Genomic DNA, 25,134 nt, shown 5'->3' on the forward strand with positions numbered 1-25,134 from the left:
TTTGACATTTTGAATCATTTTTGGTATAGTCTGAAAAATTCATTTTCTGATGAAAAACGATGACTCCGGACATGTCGAACGTCCCCAAAATGGTCCATATCGATGAAATTTTAACATTTAATCTTTTGACTCCAAACAACTGTTGGATGTGAATTAAGTCTTTTTCAACTAAAATAAGTGTGTTTAAAGTCATTTATGTGCCTGAAATTGGTCAAAATTGAAACTTTTGTGTAAGCAAAACTCTGTAAAAATGGCAATTTTGGTCACTCTGAGGGGTTAAAAAGTGGTTATTCAACATGAGGCACCATCACTTTGACATTTTGAATCATTTTTGGTACAGTCCTAAAAATTCATTTTCTGATGAAAAACGATGACTCCGGACCTGTCGAACGTCCCCAAAATGGTCCATATCGATGAAATTTTAACATTTAATCTTTTGACTCCAAACGACTGTTGGATGTGAATTATGACTTTTTCAACTAAAATAAGTGTGTTTAAAGTCATTTATGTGCCTGAAATTGGTCAAAATTGAAGCTTTTGTGTAAGCAAAACTCTGTAAAAATGGCAATTTTGGTCACTCTGAGGGGTTAAAAAGGGGTTATTCAACATGAGGCACGATCTATTTGACATTTTGAATCATTTTTGGTATAGTCCAAAAAATTCATTTTCTGATGAAAAACAATGACTCCGGACCTGTCGAATGTCCCCAAAATGGTCCATATCGATGAAATTTTAACATTTAATCTTTTGACTTCAAACGACTGTTGGATGTGAATTATGACTTTTTCAACTAAAATAAGTGTGTTTAAAGTCATTTATGTGCCTGAAATTGGTCCAAATTGAAGCTTTTGAGTAAGCAAAACTCTGTAAAAATGGCAATTTTGGTCACTCTGAGGGGTTTAAAAGAGGTTATTCAACATGAGGCACGATCCATTTGACATTTTGAATCATTTTTGGTACAGTCCGAAAAATTAATTTTTTGATGAAAAACGATGACTCCGGACCTGTCGAACATCCCCAAAATGGTCCATATCGATGAAATTTTAACATTTAATCTTTTGACTCCAAATGACTGTTGGATGTGAATTATGACTTTTTCAACTAAAAAAAGTGTGTTTAAAGTCATTTATGTGCCTGAAATTGGTCAAAATTGAAGCTTTTGTGTAAGCAAAACTCTGTAAAAATGGCAATTTTGGTCACTCTGAGGGGTTAAAAAGTGGTTATTCAACATGAGGCACGTTCTATTTGACATTTTGAATCATTTTTGGTATAGTCCGAAAAATTCATTTTCTGATGAAAAACGATGACTCCGGACCTGTCGAACGTCCCCAAAATGGTCCATATCGATGAAATTTTAACATTTAATCTTTTGACTCCAAACGACTGTTGGATGTGAATTATGACTTTTTCAACTAAAATAAGTGTGTTTAAAGTCATTTATGTGCCTGAAATTGGTCAAAATTGAAGCTTTTGAGTAAGCAAAACTCTGTAAAAATGGCAATTTTGGTCACTCTGAGGGGTTAAAAAGTGGTTATTCAACATGAGGCACGATCCATTTGACATTTTGAATCATTTTTGGTATAGTCCGAAAAATTCATTTTCTGATGAAAAACGATGACTCCGGACCTGTCGAATGTCCCCAAAATGGTCCATATCGATGAAATTTTAACATTTAATCTTTTGACTCCAAACGACTGTTGGATGTGAATTAAGTCTTTTTCAACTAAAATAAGTGTGTTTAGAGTCATTTATGTGCCTGAAATTGGTCAAAATTGAAGCTTTTGTGTAAGCAAAACTCTGTAAAAATGGCAATTTTGGTCACTCTGAGGGGTTAAAAAGTGGTTATTCAACATGAGGCACGTTCTATTTGACATTTTGAATCATTTTTGGTATAGTCCGAAAAATTCATTTTCTGATGAAAAACGATGACTCCGGACCTGTCGAACGTCCCCAAAATGATCCATATCGATGAAATTTTAACATTTAATCTTTTGACTCCAAACGACTGTTGGATGTGAATTATGACTTTTTCAACTAAAATAAGTGTGTTTAAAGTCATTTATGTGCCTGAAATTGGTCAAAATTGAAGATTTTGAGTAAGCAAAACTCTGTAAAAATGGCAATTTTGGTCACTCTGAGGGGTTAAAAAGTGGTTATTCAACATGAGGCACGATCCATTTGACATTTTGAATCATTTTTGGTATAGTCCGAAAAATTCATTTTCTGATGAAAAACGATGACTCCGGACCTGTCGAACGTCCCCAAAATGGTCCATATCGATGAAATTTTAACATTTAATCTTTTGACTCCAAACGACTGTTGGATGTGAATTAAGTCTTTTTCAACTAAAATAAGTGTGTTTAAAGTCATTTATGTGCCTGAAATTGGTCAAAATTGAAGCTTTTGTGTAAGCAAAACTCTGTAAAAATGGCAATTTTGGTCACTCTGAGGGGTTAAAAAGTGGTTATTCAACATGAGGCACGATCTATTTGACATTTTGAATCATTTTTGGTATAGTCTGAAAAATTCATTTTCTGATGAAAAACGATGACTCCGGACCTGTCAAACGTCCCCAAAATGGTCCATATCGATGAAATTTTAACATTTAATCTTTTGACTCCAAACAACTGTTGGATGTGAATTAAGTCTTTTTCAACTAAAATAAGTGTGTTTAAAGTCATTTATGTGCCTGAAATTGGTCAAAATTGAAACTTTTGTGTAAGCAAAACTCTGTAAAAATGGCAATTTTGGTCACTCTGAGGGGTTAAAAAGTGGTTATTCAACATGAGGCACCATCACTTTGACATTTTGAATCATTTTTGGTACAGTCCTAAAAATTCATTTTCTGATGAAAAACGATGACTCCGGACCTGTCGAAAGTACCCAAAATGGTCCATATCGATGAAATTTTAACATTTAATCTTTTGACTCCAAGTGACTGTTGGATGTGAATTATGACTTTTTCAACTAAAATAAGTGTGTTTAAAGTCATTTATGTGCCTGAAATTGGTCAAAATTAAAGCTTTTGAGTAAGCAAAACTCTGTAAAAATGGCAATTTTGGTCACTCTGAGGGGTTTAAAAGTGGTTATTCAACATGAGGCATGATCCATTTGACATTTTGAATCATTTTTGGTACAGTCCGAAAAATTAATTTTTTGATGAAAAACGAAGACTCCGGACCTGTCGAACATCCCCAAAATGGTCCATATCGATGAAATTTTAACATTTAATCTTTTGACTCCAAATGACTGTTGGATGTGAATTATGACTTTTTCAACTAAAAAAAGTGTGTTTAAAGTCATTTATGTGCCTGAAATTGGTCAAAATTGAAGCTTTTGTGTAAGCAAAACTCTGTAAAAATGGCAATTTTGGTCACTCTGAGGGGTTAAAAAGTGGTTATTCAACATGAGGCACGTTCTATTTGACATTTTGAATCATTTTTGGTATAGTCCGAAAAATTCATTTTCTGATGAAAAACGATGACTCCGGACCTGTCGAACGTCCCCAAAATGGTCCATATCGATGAAATTTTAACATTTAATCTTTTGACTCCAAACGACTGTTGGATGTGAATTATGACTTTTTCAACTAAAATAAGTGTGTTTAAAGTCATTTATGTGCCTGAAATTGGTCAAAATTGAAGCTTTTGAGTAAGCAAAACTCTGTAAAAATGGCAATTTTGGTCACTCTGAGGGGTTAAAAAGTGGTTATTCAACATGAGGCACGATCCATTTGACATTTTGAATCATTTTTGGTATAGTCCGAAAAATTCATTTTCTGATGAAAAACGATGACTCCGGACCTGTCGAATGTCCCCAAAATGGTCCATATCGATGAAATTTTAACATTTAATCTTTTGACTCCAAACGACTGTTGGATGTGAATTAAGTCTTTTTCAACTAAAATAAGTGTGTTTAGAGTCATTTATGTGCCTGAAATTGGTCAAAATTGAAGCTTTTGTGTAAGCAAAACTCTGTAAAAATGGCAATTTTGGTCACTCTGAGGGGTTAAAAAGTGGTTTTTCAACATGAGGCACGTTCTATTTGACATTTTGAATCATTTTTGGTATAGTCCGAATAATTCATTTTCTGATGAAAAACGATGACTCCGGACCTGTCGAACGTCCCCAAAATGGTCCATATCGATGATATTTTAACATTTAATCTTTTGACTCCAAACGACTGTTGGATGTGAATTATGACTTTTTCAACTAAAATAAGTGTGTTTAAAGTCATTTATGTGCCTGAAATTGGTCAAAATTGAAGCTTTTGAGTAAGTAAAATTCTGTAAAAATGGCAATTTTGGTCACTCTGAGGGGTTAAAAAGTGGTTATTCAACATGAGGCACGATCCATTTGACATTTTGAATCATTTTTGGTATAGTCCGAAAAATTCATTTTCTGATGAAAAACGATGACTCCGGACCTGTCGAACGTCCCCAAAATGGTCCATATCGATGAAATTTTAACATTTAATTTTTTGACTCCAAACGACTGTTGGATGTGAATTAAGTCTTTTTCAACTAAAATAAGTGTGTTTAAAGTCATTTATGTGCCTGAAATTGGTCAAAATTGAAGCTTTTGTGTAAGCAAAACTCTGTAAAAATGGCAATTTTGGTCACTCTGAGGGGTTAAAAAGTGGTTATTCAACATGAGGCACGATCTATTTGACATTTTGAATCATTTTTGGTATAGTCTGAAAAATTCATTTTCTGATGAAAAACGATGACTCCGGACATGTCGAACGTCCCCAAAATGGTCCATATCGATGAAATTTTAACATTTAATCTTTTGACTCCAAACAACTGTTGGATGTGAATTAAGTTTTTTTCAACTAAAATAAGTGTGTTTAAAGTCATTTATGTGCCTGAAATTGGTCAAAATTGAAACTTTTGTGTAAGCAAAACTCTGTAAAAATGGCAATTTTGGTCACTCTGAGGGGTTAAAAAGTGGTTATTCAACATGAGGCACCATCACTTTGACATTTTGAATCATTTTTGGTACAGTCCTAAAAATTCATTTTCTGATGAAAAACGATGACTCCGGACCTGTCGAACGTCCCCAAAATGGTCCATATCGATGAAATTTTAACATTTAATCTTTTGACTCCAAACGACTGTTGGATGTGAATTATGACTTTTTCAACTAAAATAAGTGTGTTTAAAGTCATTTATGTGCCTGAAATTGGTCAAAATTGAAGCTTTTGTGTAAGCAAAACTCTGTAAAAATGGCAATTTTGGTCACTCTGAGGGGTTAAAAAGGGGTTATTCAACATGAGGCACGATCTATTTGACATTTTGAATCATTTTTGGTATAGTCCAAAAAATTCATTTTCTGATGAAAAACAATGACTCCGGACCTGTCGAATGTCCCCAAAATGGTCCATATCGATGAAATTTTAACATTTAATCTTTTGACTTCAAACGACTGTTGGATGTGAATTATGACTTTTTCAACTAAAATAAGTGTGTTTAAAGTCATTTATGTGCCTGAAATTGGTCAAAATTGAAGCTTTTGAGTAAGCAAAACTCTGTAAAAATGGCAATTTTGGTCACTCTGAGGGGTTTAAAAGAGGTTATTCAACATGAGGCACGATCCATTTGACATTTTGAATCATTTTTGGTACAGTCCGAAAAATTAATTTTTTGATGAAAAACGATGACTCCGGACCTGTCGAACGTCCCCAAAATGGTCCATATCGATGAAATTTTAACATTTAATCTTTTGACTCCAAATGACTGTTGGATGTGAATTATGACTTTTTCAACTAAAATAAGTGTGTTTAAAGTCATTTATGTGCCTGAAATTGGTCAAAATTGAAGCTTTTGAGTAAGCAAAACTCTGTAAAATGGCAATTTTGGTCACTCTGAGGGGTTAAAAAGTGGTTATTCAACATGAGGCACGATCAATTTGACATTTTGAATCATTTTTGGTATAGTCCAAAAAATTCATTTTCTGATGAAAAACAATGACTCCGGACCTGTCGAACGTCCCCAAAATGGTCCATATCGATGAAATTTTAACATTTAATCTTTTGACTCCAAACGACTGTTGGATGTGAATTAAGTCTTTTTTAACTAAAATAAGTGTGTTTAAAGTCATTTATGTGCCTGAAATTGGTCAAAATTGAAGCTTTTGTGTAAGCAAAACTCTGTAAAAATGGCAATTTTGGTCACTCTGAGGGGTTAAAAAGTGGTTATTCAACATGAGGCACGATCCATTTGACATTTTGAATCATTTTTGGTATAGTCCGAAAAATTCATTTTCTGATGAAAAACGATGACTCCGGACCTGTCGAACGTCCCCAAAATGGTCCATATCGATGAAATTTTAACATTTAATCTTTTGACTCCAAACGACTGTTGGATGTGAATTAAGTCTTTTTCAACTAAAATAAGTGTGTTTAAAGTCATTTATGTGCCTGAAATTGGTCAAAATTGAAGCTTTTGTGTAAGCAAAACTCTGTAAAAATGGCAATTTTGGTCACTCTGAGGGGTTAAAAAGTGGTTATTCAACATGAGGCACGATCTATTTGACATTTTGAATAATTTTTGGTATAGTCCGAAAAATTAATTTTTTGATGAAAAACGATGACTCCGGACCTGTCGAACATCCCCAAAATGGTCCATATCGATGAAATTTTAACATTTAATCTTTTGACTCCAAATGACTGTTGGATGTGAATTATGACTTTTTCAACTAAAATAAGTGTGTTTAAAGTCATTTATGTGCCTGAAATTGGTCAAAATTGAAGCTTTTGAGTAAGCAAAACTCTGTAAAATGGCAATTTTGGTCACTCTGAGGGGTTAAAAAGTGGTTATTCAACATGAGGCACGATCAATTTGACATTTTGAATCATTTTTGGTATAGTCCGAAAAATTCATTTTCTGATGAAAAACAATGACTCCGGACCTGTCGAACGTCCCCAAAATGGTCCATATCGATGAAATTTTAACATTTAATCTTTTGACTCCAAACGACTGTTGGATGTGAATTAAGTCTTTTTTAACTAAAATAAGTGTGTTTAAAGTCATTTATGTGCCTGAAATTGGTCAAAATTGAAGCTTTTGTGTAAGCAAAACTCTGTAAAAATGGCAATTTTGGTCACTCTGAGGGGTTAAAAAGTGGTTATTCAACATGAGGCACGATCCATTTGACATTTTGAATCATTTTTGGTATAGTCCGAAAAATTCATTTTCTGATGAAAAACGATGACTCCGGACCTGTCGAACGTCCCCAAAATGGTCCATATCGATGAAATTTTAACATTTAATCTTTTGACTCCAAACGACTGTTGGATGTGAATTAAGTCTTTTTCAACTAAAATAAGTGTGTTTAAAGTCATTTATGTGCCTGAAATTGGTCAAAATTGAAGCTTTTGTGTAAGCAAAACTCTGTAAAAATGGCAATTTTGGTCACTCTGAGGGGTTAAAAAGTGGTTATTCAACATGAGGCACGATCTATTTGACATTTTGAATCATTTTTGGTATAGTCTGAAAAATTCATTTTCTGATGAAAAACGATGACTCCGGACCTGTCAAACGTCCCCAAAATGGTCCATATCGATGAAATTTTAACATTTAATCTTTTGACTCCAAACAACTGTTGGATGTGAATTAAGTCTTTTTCAACTAAAATAAGTGTGTTTAAAGTCATTTATGTGCCTGAAATTGGTCAAAATTGAAACTTTTGTGTAAGCAAAACTCTGTAAAAATGGCAATTTTGGTCACTCTGAGGGGTTAAAAAGTGGTTATTCAACATGAGGCACCATCACTTTGACATTTTGAATCATTTTTGGTACAGTCCTAAAAATTCATTTTCTGATGAAAAACGATGACTCCGGACCTGTCGAAAGTACCCAAAATGGTCCATATCGATGAAATTTTAACATTTAATCTTTTGACTCCAAGTGACTGTTGGATGTGAATTATGACTTTTTCAACTAAAATAAGTGTGTTTAAAGTCATTTATGTGCCTGAAATTGGTCAAAATTGAAGCTTTTGAGTAAGCAAAACTCTGTAAAAATGGCAATTTTGGTCACTCTGAGGGGTTTAAAAGTGGTTATTCAACATGAGGCATGATCCATTTGACATTTTGAATCATTTTTGGTACAGTCCGAAAAATTAATTTTTTGATGAAAAACGATGACTCCGGACCTGTCGAACATCCCCAAAATCGTCCATATCGATGAAATTTTAACATTTAATCTTTTGACTCCAAATGACTGTTGGATGTGAATTATGACTTTTTCAACTAAAAAAAGTGTGTTTAAAGTCATTTATGTGCCTGAAATTGGTCAAAATTGAAGCTTTTGTGTAAGCAAAACTCTGTAAAAATGGCAATTTTGGTCACTCTGAGGGGTTAAAAAGTGGTTATTCAACATGAGGCACGTTCTATTTGACATTTTGAATCATTTTTGGTATAGTCCGAAAAATTCATTTTCTGATGAAAAACGATGACTCCGGACCTGTCGAACGTCCCCAAAATGGTCCATATCGATGAAATTTTAACATTTAATCTTTTGACTCCAAACGACTGTTGGATGTGAATTATGACTTTTTCAACTAAAATAAGTGTGTTTAAAGTCATTTATGTGCCTGAAATTGGTCAAAATTGAAGCTTTTGAGTAAGCAAAACTCTGTAAAAATGGCAATTTTGGTCACTCTGAGGGGTTAAAAAGTGGTTATTCAACATGAGGCACGATCCATTTGACATTTTGAATCATTTTTGGTATAGTCTGAAAAATTCATTTTCTGATGAAAAACGATGACTCCGGACATGTCGAACGTCCCCAAAATGGTCCATATCGATGAAATTTTAACATTTAATCTTTTGACTCCAAACAACTGTTGGATGTGAATTAAGTCTTTTTCAACTAAAATAAGTGTGTTTAAAGTCATTTATGTGCCTGAAATTGGTCAAAATTGAAACTTTTGTGTAAGCAAAACTCTGTAAAAATGGCAATTTTGGTCACTCTGAGGGGTTAAAAAGTGGTTATTCAACATGAGGCACCATCACTTTGACATTTTGAATCATTTTTGGTACAGTCCTAAAAATTCATTTTCTGATGAAAAACGATGACTCCGGACCTGTCGAACGTCCCCAAAATGGTCCATATCGATGAAATTTTAACATTTAATCTTTTGACTCCAAACGACTGTTGGATGTGAATTATGACTTTTTCAACTAAAATAAGTGTGTTTAAAGTCATTTATGTGCCTGAAATTGGTCAAAATTGAAGCTTTTGTGTAAGCAAAACTCTGTAAAAATGGCAATGTTGGTCACTCTGAGGGGTTAAAAAGGGGTTATTCAACATGAGGCACGATCTATTTGACATTTTGAATCATTTTTGGTATAGTCCAAAAAATTCATTTTCTGATGAAAAACAATGACTCCGGACCTGTCGAATGTCCCCAAAATGGTCCATATCGATGAAATTTTAACATTTAATCTTTTGACTTCAAACGACTGTTGGATGTGAATTATGACTTTTTCAACTAAAATAAGTGTGTTTAAAGTCATTTATGTGCCTGAAATTGGTCAAAATTGAAGCTTTTGAGTAAGCAAAACTCTGTAAAATGGCAATTTTGGTCACTCTGAGGGGTTAAAAAGTGGTTATTCAACATGAGGCACGATCAATTTGACATTTTGAATCATTTTTGGTATAGTCCGAAAAATTCATTTTCTGATGAAAAACAATGACTCCGGACCTGTCGAACGTCCCCAAAATGGTCCATATCGATGAAATTTTAACATTTAATCTTTTGACTCCAAACGACTGTTGGATGTGAATTAAGTCTTTTTTAACTAAAATAAGTGTGTTTAAAGTCATTTATGTGCCTGAAATTGGTCAAAATTGAAGCTTTTGTGTAAGCAAAACTCTGTAAAAATGGCAATTTTGGTCACTCTGAGGGGTTAAAAAGTGGTTATTCAACATGAGGCACGATCTATTTGACATTTTGAATCATTTTTGGTATAGTCCGAAAAATTCATTTTCTGATGAAAAACGATGACTCCGGACCTGTCGAACGTCCCCAAAATGGTCCATATCGATGAAATTTTAACATTTAATCTTTTGACTCCAAACGACTGTTGGACGTGAATTATGACTTTTTCAACTAAAATAAGTGTGTTTAAAGTCATTTATGTGCCTGAAATTGGTCAAAATTGAAGATTTTGAGTAAGCAAAACTCTGTAAAAATGGCAATTTTGGTCACTCTGAGGGGTTAAAAAGTGGTTATTCAACATGAGGCACGATCCATTTGACATTTTGAATCATTTTTGGTATAGTCCGAAAAATTCATTTTCTGATGAAAAACGATGACTCCGGACCTGTCGAACGTCCCTAAAATGGTCCATATCGATGAAATTTTAACATTTAATCTTTTGACTCCAAACGACTGTTGGATGTGAATTAAGTCTTTTTCAACTAAAATAAGTGTGTTTAAAGTCATTTATGTGCCTGAAATTGGTCAAAATTGAAGCTTTTGTGTAAGCAAAACTCTGTAAAAATGGCAATTTTGGTCACTCTGAGGGGTTAAAAAGTGGTTATTCAACATGAGGCACGATCTATTTGACATTTTGAATCATTTTTGGTATAGTCTGAAAAATTCATTTTCTGATGAAAAACGATGACTCCGGACCTGTCAAACGTCCCCAAAATGGTCCATATCGATGAAATTTTAACATTTAATCTTTTGACTCCAAACAACTGTTGGATGTGAATTAAGTCTTTTTCAACTAAAATAAGTGTGTTTAAAGTCATTTATGTGCCTGAAATTGGTCAAAATTGAAACTTTTGTGTAAGCAAAACTCTGTAAAAATGGCAATTTTGGTCACTCTGAGGGGTTAAAAAGTGGTTATTCAACATGAGGCACCATCACTTTGACATTTTGAATCATTTTTGGTACAGTCCTAAAAATTCATTTTCTGATGAAAAACGATGACTCCGGACCTGTCGAAAGTACCCAAAATGGTCCATATCGATGAAATTTTAACATTTAATCTTTTGACTCCAAGTGACTGTTGGATGTGAATTATGACTTTTTCAACTAAAATAAGTGTGTTTAAAGTCATTTATGTGCCTGAAATTGGTCAAAATTGAAGCTTTTGAGTAAGCAAAACTCTGTAAAAATGGCAATTTTGGTCACTCTGAGGGGTTTAAAAGTGGTTATTCAACATGAGGCACGATCCATTTGACATTTTAAATCATTTTTGGTACAGTCCGAAAAATAAATTTTTTGATGAAAAACGATGACTCCGGACCTGTCGAACATCCCCAAAATGGTCCATATCGATGAAATTTTAACATTTAATCTTTTGACTCCAAATGACTGTTGGATGTGAATTATGACTTTTTCAACTAAAATAAGTGTGTTTAAAGTCATTTATGTGCCTGAAATTGGTCAAAATTGAAGCTTTTGAGTAAGCAAAACTCTGTAAAAATGGCAATTTTGGTCACTCTGAGGGGTTAAAAAGTGGTTATTCAACATGAGGCACGATCAATTTGACATTTTGAATCATTTTTGGTATAGTCCGAAAAATTCATTTTCTGATGAAAAACAATGACTCCGGACCTGTCGAACGTCCCCAAAATGGTCCATATCGATGAAATTTTAACATTTAATCTTTTGACTCCAAACGACTGTTGGATGTGAATTAAGTCTTTTTCAACTAAAATAAGTGTGTTTAAAGTCATTTATGTGCCTGAAATTGGTCAAAATTGAAGCTTTTGTGTAAGCAAAACTCTGTAAAAATGGCAATTTTGGTCACTCTGAGGGGGTTAAAAAGTGGTTATTCAACATGAGGCACGATCTATTTGACATTTTGAATCATTTTTGGTATAGTCCGAAAAATTCATTTTCTGATGAAAAACGATGACTCCGGACCTGTCGAACGTCCCCAAAATGGTCCATATCGATGAAATTTTAACATTTAATCTTTTGACTCCAAACGACTGTTGGATGTGAATTAAGTCTTTTTCATCTAAAATAAGTGTGTTTAGAGTCATTTATGTGCCTGAAATTGGTCAGAATTGAAGCTTTTGTGTAAGCAAAACTCTGTAAAAATGGCAATTTTGGTCACTCTGAGGGGTTAAAAAGTGGTTATTCAACATGAGGCACGTTCTATTTGACATTTTGAATCATTTTTGGTATAGTCCGAAAAATTCATTTTCTGATGAAAAACGATGACTCCGGACCTGTCGAACGTCCCCAAAATGGTCCATATCGATGAAATTTTAACATTTAATCTTTTGACTCCAAACGACTGTTGGATGTGAATTATGACTTTTTCAACTAAAATAAGTGTGTTTAAAGTCATTTATGTGCCTGAAATTGGTCAAAATTGAAGCTTTTGAGTAAGCCAAACTCTGTAAAAATGGCAATTTTGGTCACTCTGAGGGGTTAAAAAGTGGTTATTCAACATGAGGCACGATCCATTTGACATTTTGAATCATTTTTGGTATAGTCCGAAAAATTCATTTTCTGATGAAAAACGATGACTCCGGACCTGTCGAACGTCCCCAAAATGGTCCATATCGATGAAATTTTAACATTTAATCTTTTGACTCCAAACGACTGTTGGATGTGAATTAAGTCTTTTTCAACTAAAATAAGTGTGTTTAAAGTCATTTATGTGCCTGAAATTGGTCAAAATTGAAGCTTTTGTGTAAGCAAAACTCTGTAAAAATGGCAATTTTGGTCACTCTGAGGGGTTAAAAAGTGGTTATTCAACATGAGGCACGATCTATTTGACATTTTGAATCATTTTTGGTATAGCCAGAAAAATTCATTTTCTGATGAAAAGCGATGACTCCGGACCTGTCGAACGTCCCCAAAATGGTCCATATCGATGAAATTTTAACATTTAATCTTTTGACTCCAAACGACTGTTGGATGTGAATTATGACTTTTTCAACTAAAATAAGTGTGTTTAAAGTCATTTATGTGCCTGAAATTGGTCAAAATTGAAGCTTTTGAGTAAGCAAAATCTGTAAAAATGGCAATTTTGGTCACTCTGAGGGGTTAAAAAGTGGTTATTCAACATGAGGCACGATCCATTTGACATTTTGAATCATTTTTGGTATAGTCCGAAAAATTCATTTTCTGATGAAAAACGATGACTCCGGACCTGTCGAACGTTCCCAAAATGGTACATATCGATGAAATTTTAACATTTAATCTTTTGACTCCAAACAACTGTTGGATGTGAATTAAGTCTTTTTCAACTAAAATAAGTGTGTTTAAAGTCATTTATGTGCCTGAAATTGGTCAAAATTGAAGCTTTTGTGTAAGCAAAACTCTGCAAAAATGGCAATTTTGGTCACTCTGATGGGTTAAAAAGTGGTTATTCAACATGAGGCACGATCTATTTGACATTTTGAATCATTTTTGGTATAGTCCGAAAAATTCATTTTCTGATGAAAAACGATGACTCCGGACATGTCGAACGTCCCCAAAATGGTCCATATCGATGAAATTTTAACATTTAATCTTTTGACTCCAAACAACTGTTGGATGTGAATTAAGTCTTTTTCAACTAAAATAAGTGTGTTTAAAGTCATTTATGTGCCTGAAATTGGTCAAAATGGAAGCTTTTGTGTAAACAAAACTCTGTAAAAATGGCAATTTTGGTCACTCTGAGGGGATAAAAAGTGGTTATTCAACATGAGGCACGATCCATTTGACATTTTGAATCATTTTTGGCACAGTCCGAAAAATTAATTTTTTGATGAAAAACGATGACTCCGGACCTGTCGAACATCCCCAAAATGGTCCATATCGATGAAATTTTAACATTTATTCTTTTGACTCCAAACGACTGTTGGATGTGAATTATGACTTTTTCAACTAAAATAAGTGTGTTTAAAGTCATTTATGTGCCTATAATTGGTCAAAATTGAAGCTTTTGTGTAAGCAAAACTCTGTAAAAATGGCAATTTTGGTCACTCTGAGGGGTTAAAAAGTGATTATTCAACCTGAGGCACCATCACTTTGACATTTTGAATCATTTTTGGTACAGTCCAAAAAATTCATTTTCTGATGAAAAACGATGACTCCGGACCTGTCGAACGTCCCCAAAATGGTCCATATCGATGAAATTTTAACATTTAATCTTTTGACTCCAAACAACTGTTGGATGTGAATTAAGTCTTTTTCAACTAAAATAAGTGTGTTTAAAGTCATTTATGTGCCTGAAATTGGTCAAAATTGAAACTTTTGAGTAAGCAAAACTCTGTAAAAATGGCAATTTTGATCACTCTGAGGGGTTAAAAAGTGGTTATTCAACATGAGGCACCATCACGTTGACATTTTGAATCATTTTTGGTACAGTCTGAAAAATTCATTTTCTGATGAAAAACGATGACTCCGGACCTGTCGAACGTCCCCAAAATGGTCCATATCGATGAAATTTTAACATTTAATCTTTTGACTCCAAACAACTGTTGGATGTGAATTAAGTCTTTTTCAACTAAAATAAGTGTGTTTAAAGTCATTTATGTGCCTGAAATTGGTCAAAATTGAAACTTTTGTGTAAGCAATACTCTGTAAAAATGGCAATTTTGGTCACTCTGAGGGGTTAAAAAGTGGTTATTCAACATGAGGCACCATCACTTTGACATTTTGAATCATTTTTGGTACAGTCCGAAAAATTCATTTTCTGATGAAAAACGATGACTCCGGACCTGTCGAACGTACCCAAAATGGTCCATATCGATGAAATTTTAACATTTAATCTTTTGACTCCAAACGACTGTTGGATGTGAATTAAGTCTTTTTCACCTATAATAAGTGTTTTTAAAGTCATTTATGTGCCTGAAATTGGTCAAAATTGAAGCTTTTGTGTAAGCAAAACTCTGTAAAAATGGCAATTTTGGTCACTCTGAGGGGTTTAAAAAGTGGTTATTCAACATGAGGCACGATCTATTTGACATTTTGAATCATTTTTGGTATAGTCTGAAAAATTCATTTTCTGATGAAAAACGATGACTCCGGACCTGTCGAACGTCCCCAAAATGGTCCATATCGATGAAATTTTAACATTTAATTTTTTGACTCCAAACGACTGTTGGATGTGAATTATGACATTTTCAACTAAAATAAGTGTGTTTAAAGTCATTTATGTGCCTGAAATTGGTCAAAATTGAAGCTTTTGAGTAAGCAAAACTCTGTAAAAATGGCAATTTTGGTCACTCTGAGGGGTTAAAAAGTGGTTATTCAACATGAGGCACGATCCATTTGACATTTTGAATCATTTTTGGTATAGTCCGAAAAATTCATTTTCTGTTGAAAAATGATGACTCCGGACCTGTCGAACGTCCCCAAAATGGTCCATATCGATGAAATTTTAACATTTAATCTTTTGACTCCAAACGACTGTTGGATGTGAATTAAGTCTTTTTCAACTAAAATAAGTGTGTTTAGAGTCATTTATGTGCCTGAAATTGGTCAAAATTGAAGCTTTTGTGTAAGCAAAACTCTGTAAAAATGGCAATTTTGGTCACTCTGAGGGGTTAAAAAGTGGTTTTTCAACATGAGGCACGTTCTATTTGACATTTTGAATCATTTTTGGTATAGTCCGAATAATTCATTTTCTGATGAAAAACGATGACTCCGGACCTGTCGAACGTCCCCAAAATGGTCCATATCGATGAAATTTTAACATTTAATCTTTTGACTCCAAACGACTGTTGGATGTGAATTAAGTCTTTTTCAACTAAAATAAGTGTGTTTAAAGTCATTTATGTGCCTGAAATTGGTCAAAATTGAAGCTTTTGTGTAAGCAAAACTCTGTAAAAATGGCAATTTTGGTCACTCTGAGGGGTTAAAAAGTGGTTATTCAACATGAGGCACGATCTATTTGACATTTTGAATCATTTTTGGTATAGTCTGAAAAATTCATTTTCTGATGAAAAACGATGACTCCGGACCTGTCGAACGTCCCCAAAATGGTCCATATCGATGAAATTTTAACATTTAATCTTTTGACTCCAAACAACTGTTGGATGTGAATTAAGTCTTTTTCAACTAAAATAAGTGTGTTTAAAGTCATTTATGTGCCTGAAATTGGTCAAAATTGAAACTTTTGTGTAAGCAAAACTCTGTAAAAATGGCAATTTTGGTCACTCTGAGGGGTTAAAAAGTGGTTATTCAACATGAGGCACCATCACTTTGACATTTTGAATCATTTTTGGTACAGTCCTAAAAATTCATTTTCTGATGAAAAACGATGACTCCGGACCTGTCGAACGTACCCAAAATGGTCCATATCGATGAAATTTTAACATTTAATCTTTTGACTCCAAACGACTGTTGGATGTGAATTATGACTTTTTCAACTAAAATAAGTGTGTTTAAAGTCATTTATGTGCCTGAAATTGGTCAAAATTGAAGCTTTTGAGTAAGCAAAACTCTGTAAAAATGGCAATTTTGGTCACTCTGAGGGGGTTAAAAAGTGGTTATTCAACATGAGGCACGATCTATTTGACATTTTGAATCATTTTTGGTATAGTCCGAAAAATTCATTTTCTGATGAAAAACGATGACTCCGGACCTGTCGAACGTCCCCAAAATGGTCCATATCGATGAAATTTTAACATTTAATCTTTTGACTCCAAACGACTGTTGGATGTGAATTAAGTCTTTTTCAACTAAAATAAGTGTGTTTAAAGTCATTTATGTGCCTGAAATTGGTCAAAATTGAAGCTTTTGTGTAAGCAAAACTCTGTAAAAATGGCAATTTTGGTCACTCTGAGGGGTTAAAAAGTGGTTATTCAACATGAGGCACGATCTATTTGACATTTTGAATCATTTTTGGTATAGTCTGAAAAATTCATTTTCTGATGAAAAACGATGACTCCGGACCTGTCAAACGTCCCCAAAATGGTCCATATCGATGAAATTTTAACATTTAATCTTTTGACTCCAAACAACTGTTGGATGTGAATTAAGTCTTTTTCAACTAAAATAAGTGTGTTTAAAGTCATTTATGTGCCTGAAATTGGTCAAAATTGAAACTTTTGTGTAAGCAAAACTCTGTAAAAATGGCAATTTTGGTCACTCTGAGGGGTTAAAAAGTGGTTATTCAACATGAGGCACCATCACTTTGACATTTTGAATCATTTTTGGTACAGTCCTAAAAATTCATTTTCTGATGAAAAACGATGACTCCGGACCTGTCGAAAGTACCCAAAATGGTCCATATCGATGAAATTTTAACATTTAATCTTTTGACTCCAAGTGACTGTTGGATGTGAATTATGACTTTTTCAACTAAAATAAGTGTGTTTAAAGTCATTTATGTGCCTGAAATTGGTCAAAATTGAAGCTTTTGAGTAAGCAAAACTCTGTAAAAATGGCAATTTTGGTCACTCTGAGGGGTTTAAAAGTGGTTATTCAACATGAGGCATGATCCATTTGACATTTTGAATCATTTTTGGTACAGTCCGAAAAATTAATTTTTTGATGAAAAACGATGACTCCGGACCTGTCGAACATCCCCAAAATCGTCCATATCGATGAAATTTTAACATTTAATCTTTTGACTCCAAATGACTGTTGGATGTGAATTATGACTTTTTCAACTAAAAAAAGTGTGTTTAAAGTCATTTATGTGCCTGAAATTGGTCAAAATTGAAGCTTTTGTGTAAGCAAAACTCTGTAAAAATGGCAATTTTGGTCACTCTGAGGGGTTAAAAAGTGGTTATTCAACATGAGGCACGTTCTATTTGACATTTTGAATCATTTTTGGTATAGTCCGAAAAATTCATTTTCTGATGAAAAACGATGACTCCGGACCTGTCGAACGTCCCCAAAATGGTCCATATCGATGAAATTTTAACATTTAATCTTTTGACTCCAAACGACTGTTGGATGTGAATTATGACTTTTTCAACTAAAATAAGTGTGTTTAAAGTCATTTATGTGCCTGAAATTGGTCAAAATTGAAGCTTTTGAGTAAGCAAAACTCTGTAAAAATGGCAATTTTGGTCACTCTGAGGGGTTAAAAAGTGGTTATTCAACATGAGGCACGATCCATTTGACATTTTGAATCATTTTTGGTATAGTCTGAAAAATTCATTTTCTGATGAAAAACGATGACTCCGGACATGTCGAACGTCCCCAAAATGGTCCATATCGATGAAATTTTAACATTTAATCTTTTGACTCCAAACAACTGTTGGATGTGAATTAAGTCTTTTTCAACTAAAATAAGTGTGTTTAAAGTCATTTATGTGCCTGAAATTGGTCAAAATTGAAGCTTTTGTGTAAGCAAAACTCTGCAAAAATGGCAATTTTGGTCACTCTGATGGGTTAAAAAGTGGTTATTCAACATGAGGCACGATCTATTTGACATTTTGAATCATTTTTGGTATAGTCCGAAAAATTCATTTTCTGATGAAAAACGATGACTCCGGACATGTCGAACGTCCCCAAAATGGTCCATATCGATGAAATTTTAACATTTAATCTTTTGACTCCAAACAACTGTTGGATGTGAATTAAGTCTTTTTCAACTAAAATAAGTGTGTTTAAAGTCATTTATGTGCCTGAAATTGGTCAAAATGGAAGCTTTTGTGTAAACAAAACTCTGTAAAAATGGCAATTTTGGTCACTCTGAGGGGATAAAAAGTGGTTATTCAACATGAGGCACGATCCATTTGACATTTTGAATCATTTTTGGCACAGTCCGAAAAATTAATTTTTTGATGAAAAACGATGACTCCGGACCTGTCGAACATCCCCAAAATGGTCCATATCGATGAAATTTTAACATTTATTCTTTTGACTCCAAACGACTGTTGGATGTGAATTATGACTTTTTCAACTAAAATAAGTGTGTTTAAAGTCATTTATGTGCCTATAATTGGTCAAAATTGAAGCTTTTGTGTAAGCAAAACTCTGTAAAAATGGCAATTTTGGTCACTCTGAGGGGTTAAAAAGTGATTATTCAACCTGAGGCACCATCACTTTGACATTTTGAATCATTTTTGGTACAGTCCGAAAAATTCATTTTCTGATGAAAAACGATGACTCCGGACCTGTCGAACGTCCCCAAAATGGTCCATATCGATGAAATTTTAACATTTAATCTTTTGACTCCAAACAACTGTTGGATGTGAATTAAGTCTTTTTCAACTAAAATAAGTGTGTTTAAAGTCATTTATGTGCCTGAAATTGGTCAAAATTGAAACTTTTGAGTAAGCAAAACTCTGTAAAAATGGCAATTTTGATCACTCTGAGGGGTTAAAAAGTGGTTATTCAACATGAGGCACCATCACGTTGACATTTTGAATCATTTTTGGTACAGTCTGAAAAATTCATTTTCTGATGAAAAACGATGACTCCGGACCTGTCGAACGTCCCCAAAATGGTCCATATCGATGAAATTTTAACATTTAATCTTTTGACTCCAAACAACTGTTGGATGTGAATTAAGTCTTTTTCAACTAAAATAAGTGTGTTTAAAGTCATTTATGTGCCTGAAATTGGTCAAAATTGAAACTTTTGTGTAAGCAATACTCTGTAAAAATGGCAATTTTGGTCACTCTGAGGGGTTAAAAAGTGGTTATTCAACATGAGGCACCATCACTTTGACATTTTGAATCATTTTTGGTACAGTCCGAAAAATTCATTTTCTGATGAAAAACGATGACTCCGGACCTGTCGAACGTACCCAAAATGGTCCATATCGATGAAATTTTAACATTTAATCTTTTGACTCCAAACGACTGTTGGATGTGAATTAAGTCTTTTTCACCTATAATAAGTGTTTTTAAAGTCATTTATGTGCCTGAAATTGGTCAAAATTGAAGCTTTTGTGTAAGCAAAACTCTGTAAAAATGGCAATTTTGGTCACTCTGAGGGGTTAAAAAGTGGTTATTCAACATGAGGCACGATCTATTTGACATTTTGAATCATTTTTGGTATAGTCTGAAAAATTCATTTTCTGATGAAAAACGATGACTCCGGACCTGTCGAACGTCCCCAAAATGGTCCATATCGATGAAATTTTAACATTTAATCTTTTGACTCCAAACAACTGTTGGATGTGAATTAAGTCTTTTTCAACTAAAATAAGTGTGTTTAAAGTCATTTATGTGCCTGAAATTGGTCAAAATTGAAACTTTTGTGTAAGCAAAACTCTGTAAAAATGGCAATTTTGGTCACTCTGAGGGGTTAAAAAGTGGTTATTCAACATGAGGCACCATCACTTTGTCATTTTGAATCATTTTTGGTACAGTCCTAAAAATTCATTTTCTGATGAAAAACGATGACTCCGGACCTGTCGAACGTACCCAAAATGGTCCATATCGATGAAATTTTAACATTTAATCTTTTGACTCCAAACGACTGTTGGATGTGAATTATGACTTTTTCAACTAAAATAAGTGTGTTTAAAGTCATTTATGTGCCTGAAATTGGTCAAAATTGAAGCTTTTGAGTAAGCAAAACTCTATAAAAATGGCAATTTTGGTCACTCTGAGGGGTTTAAAAGTGGTTATTCAACATGAGGCACGATCCATTTGACATTTTGATCATTTTTGGTACAGTCCGAAAAATTAATTTTTTGATGAAAAACGATGACTCCGGACCTGTCGAACATCCCCAAAATGGTCCATATCGATGAAATTTTAACATTTAATCTTTTGACTCCAAATGACTGTTGGATGTGAATTATGACTTTTTCTCCTAAAATAAGTGTGTTTAAAGTCATTTATGTGCCTGAAATTGGTCAAAATTGAAGCTTTTGAGTAAGCAAAACTCTGTAAAAATGGCAATTTTGGTCACTCTGAGGGGTTAAAAAGTGGTTATTCAACATGAGGCACGATCAATTTGACATTTTGAATCATTTTTGATATAGTCCGAAAAATTCATTTTCTGATGAAAAACAATGACTCCGGACCTGTCGAACGTCCCCAAAATGGTCCATATCGATGAAATTTTAACATTTAATCTTTTGACTCCAAACGACTGTTGGATGTGAATTAAGTCTTTTTCAACTAAAATAAGTGTGTTTAAAGTCATTTATGTGCCTGAAATTGGTCAAAATTGAAGCTTTTGTGTAAGCAAAACTCTGTAAAAATGGCAATTTTGGTCACTCTGAGGGGGTTAAATTGTGGTTATTCAACATGAGGCACGATCTATTTGACATTTTGAATCATTTTTGGTATAGCCAGAAAAATTCATTTTCTGATGAAAAGCGATGACTCCGGACCTGTCGAACGTCCCCAAAATGGTCCATATCGATGAAATTTTAACATTTAATCTTTTGACTCCAAACGACTGTTGGATGTGAATTATGACTTTTTCAACTAAAATAAGTGTGTTTAAAGTCATTTATGTGCCTGAAATTGGTCAAAATTGAAGCTTTTGAGTAAGCAAAATCTGTAAAAATGGCAATTTTGGTCACTCTGAGGGGTTAAAAAGTGGTTATTCAACATGAGGCACGATCCATTTGACATTTTGAATCATTTTTGGTATAGTCCGAAAAATTCATTTTCTGATGAAAAACGATGACTCCGGACCTGTCGAACGTTCCCAAAATGGTCCATATCGATGAAATTTTAACATTTAATCTTTTGACTCCAAACAACTGTTGGATGTGAATTAAGTCTTTTTCAACTAAAATAAGTGTGTTTAAAGTCATTTATGTGCCTGAAATTGGTCAAAATTGAAGCTTTTGTGTAAGCAAAACTCTGTAAAAATGGCAATTTTGGTCACTCTGATGGGTTAAAAAGTGGTTATTCAACATGAGGCACGATCTATTTGACATTTTGAATCATTTTTGGTATAGTCCGAAAAATTCATTTTCTGATGAAAAACGATGACTCCGGACATGTCGAACGTCCCCAAAATGGTCCATATCGATGAAATTTTAACATTTAATCTTTTGACTCCAAACAACTGTTGGATGTGAATTAAGTCTTTTTCAACTAAAATAAGTGTGTTTAAAGTCATTTATGTGCCTGAAATTGGTCAAAATGGAAGCTTTTGTGTAAACAAAACTCTGTAAAAATGGCAATTTTGGTCACTCTGAGGGGATAAAAAGTGGTTATTCAACATGAGGCACGATCCATTTGACATTTTGAATCATTTTTGGCACAGTCCGAAAAATTAATTTTTTGATGAAAAACGATGACTCCGGACCTGTCGAACATCCCCAAAATGGTCCATATCGATGAAATTTTAACATTTATTCTTTTGACTCCAAACGACTGTTGGATGTGAATTATGACTTTTTCAACTAAAATAAGTGTGTTTAAAGTCATTTATGTGCCTATAATTGGTCAAAATTGAAGCTTTTGTGTAAGCAAAACTCTGTAAAAATGGCAATTTTGGTCACTCTGAGGGGTTAAAAAGTGATTATTCAACCTGAGGCACCATCACTTTGACATTTTGAATCATTTTTGGTACAGTCCGAAAAATTCATTTTCTGATGAAAAACGATGACTCCGGACCTGTCGAACGTCCCCAAAATGGTCCATATCGATGAAATTTTAACATTTAATCTTTTGACTCCAAACAACTGTTGGATGTGAATTAAGTCTTTTTCAACTAAAATAAGTGTGTTTAAAGTCATTTATGTGCCTGAAATTGGTCAAAATTGAAACTTTTGAGTAAGCAAAACTCTGTAAAAAGGGCAATTTTGATCACTCTGAGGGGTTAAAAAGTGGTTATTCAACATGAGGCACCATCACGTTGACATTTTGAATCATTTTTGGTACAGTCTGAAAAATTCATTTTCTGATGAAAAACGATGACTCCGGACCTGTCGAACGTCCCCAAAATGGTCCATATCGATGAAATTTTAACATTTAATCTTTTGACTCCAAACAACTGTTGGATGTGAATTAAGTCTTTTTCAACTAAAATAAGTGTGTTTAAAGTCATTTATGTGCCTGAAATTGGTCAAAATTGAAACTTTTGTGTAAGCAATACTCTGTAAAAATGGCAATTTTGGTCACTCTGAGGGGTTAAAAAGTGGTTATTCAACATGAGGCACCATCACTTTGACATTTTGAATCATTTTTGGTACAGTCCGAAAAATTCATTTTCTGATGAAAAACGATGACTCCGGACCTGTCGAACGTACCCAAAATGGTCCATATCGATGAAATTTTAACATTTAATCTTTTGACTCCAAACGACTGTTGGATGTGAATTAAGTCTTTTTCACCTATAATAAGTGTGTTTAAAGTCATTTATGTGCCTGAAATTGGTCAAAATTGAAGCTTTTGTGTAAGCAAAACTCTGTAAAAATGGCAATTTTGGTCACTCTGAGGGGTTTAAAAAGTGGTTATTCAACATGAGGCACGATCTATTTGACATTTTGAATCATTTTTGGTATAGTCCGAAAAATTCATTTTCTGATGAAAAACGATGACTCCGGACCTGTCGAACGTCCCAAAATGGTCCATATCGATGAAATTTTAACATTTAATTTTTTGACTCCAAACGACTGTTGGATGTGAATTATGACATTTTCAACTAAAATAAGTGTGTTTAAAGTCATTTATGTGCCTGAAATTGGTCAAAATTGAAGCTTTTGAGTAAGCAAAACTCTGTAAAAATGGCAATTTTGGTCACTCTGAGGGGTTAAAAAGTGGTTATTCAACATGAGGCACGATCCATTTGACATTTTGAATCATTTTTGGTATAGTCCGAAAAATTCATTTTCTGTTGAAAAACGATGACTCCGGACCTGTCGAACGTCCCCAAAATGGTCCATATCGATGAAATTTTAACATTTAATCTTTTGACTCCAAACGACTGTTGGATGTGAATTAAGTCTTTTTCAACTAAAATAAGTGTGTTTAGAGTCATTTATGTGCCTGAAATTGGTCAAAATTGAAGCTTTTGTGTAAGCAAAACTCTGTAAAAATGGCAATTTTGGTCACTCTGAGGGGTTAAAAAGTGGTTTTTCAACATGAGGCACGTTCTATTTGACATTTTGAATCATTTTTGGTATAGTCCGAATAATTCATTTTCTGATGAAAAACGATGACTCCGGACCTGTCGAACGTCCCCAAAATGGTCCATATCGATGAAATTTTAACATTTAATCTTTTGACTCCAAACGACTGTTGGATGTGAATTAAGTCTTTTTCAACTAAAATAAGTGTGTTTAAAGTCATTTATGTGCCTGAAATTGGTCAAAATTGAAGCTTTTGTGTAAGCAAAACTCTGTAAAAATGGCAATTTTGGTCACTCTGAGGGGTTAAAAAGTGGTTATTCAACATGAGGCACGATCTATTTGACATTTTGAATCATTTTTGGTATAGTCTGAAAAATTCATTTTCTGATGAAAAACGATGACTCCGGACCTGTCGAACGTCCCCAAAATGGTCCATATCGATGAAATTTTAACATTTAATCTTTTGACTCCAAACAACTGTTGGATGTGAATTAAGTCTTTTTCAACTAAAATAAGTGTGTTTAAAGTCATTTATGTGCCTGAAATTGGTCAAAATTGAAACTTTTGTGTAAGCAAAACTCTGTAAAAATGGCAATTTTGGTCACTCTGAGGGGTTAAAAAGTGGTTATTCAACATGAGGCACCATCACTTTGACATTTTGAATCATTTTTGGTACAGTCCTAAAAATTCATTTTCTGATGAAAAACGATGACTCCGGACCTGTCGAACGTACCCAAAATGGTCCATATCGATGAAATTTTAACATTTAATCTTTTGACTCCAAACGACTGTTGGATGTGAATTATGACTTTTTCAACTAAAATAAGTGTGTTTAAAGTCATTTATGTGCCTGAAATTGGTCAAAATTGAAGCTTTTGAGTAAGCAAAACTCTGTAAAAATGGCAATTTTGGTCACTCTGAGGGGGTTAAAAAGTGGTTATTCAACATGAGGCACGATCTATTTGACATTTTGAATCATTTTTGGTATAGTCCGAAAAATTCATTTTCTGATGAAAAACGATGACTCCGGACCTGTCGAACGTCCCCAAAATGGTCCATATCGATGAAATTTTAACATTTAATCTTTTGACTCCAAACGACTGTTGGATGTGAATTAAGTCTTTTTCAACTAAAATAAGTGTGTTTAAAGTCATTTATGTGCCTGAAATTGGTCAAAATTGAAGCTTTTGTGTAAGCAAAACTCTGTAAAAATGGC

This window comes from Lissotriton vulgaris, chromosome 6 (genome assembly GCF_964263255.1).
Source record: "Lissotriton vulgaris chromosome 6, aLisVul1.2, whole genome shotgun sequence".
NCBI classification, from domain to species: Eukaryota; Metazoa; Chordata; class Amphibia; order Caudata; family Salamandridae; genus Lissotriton; species Lissotriton vulgaris.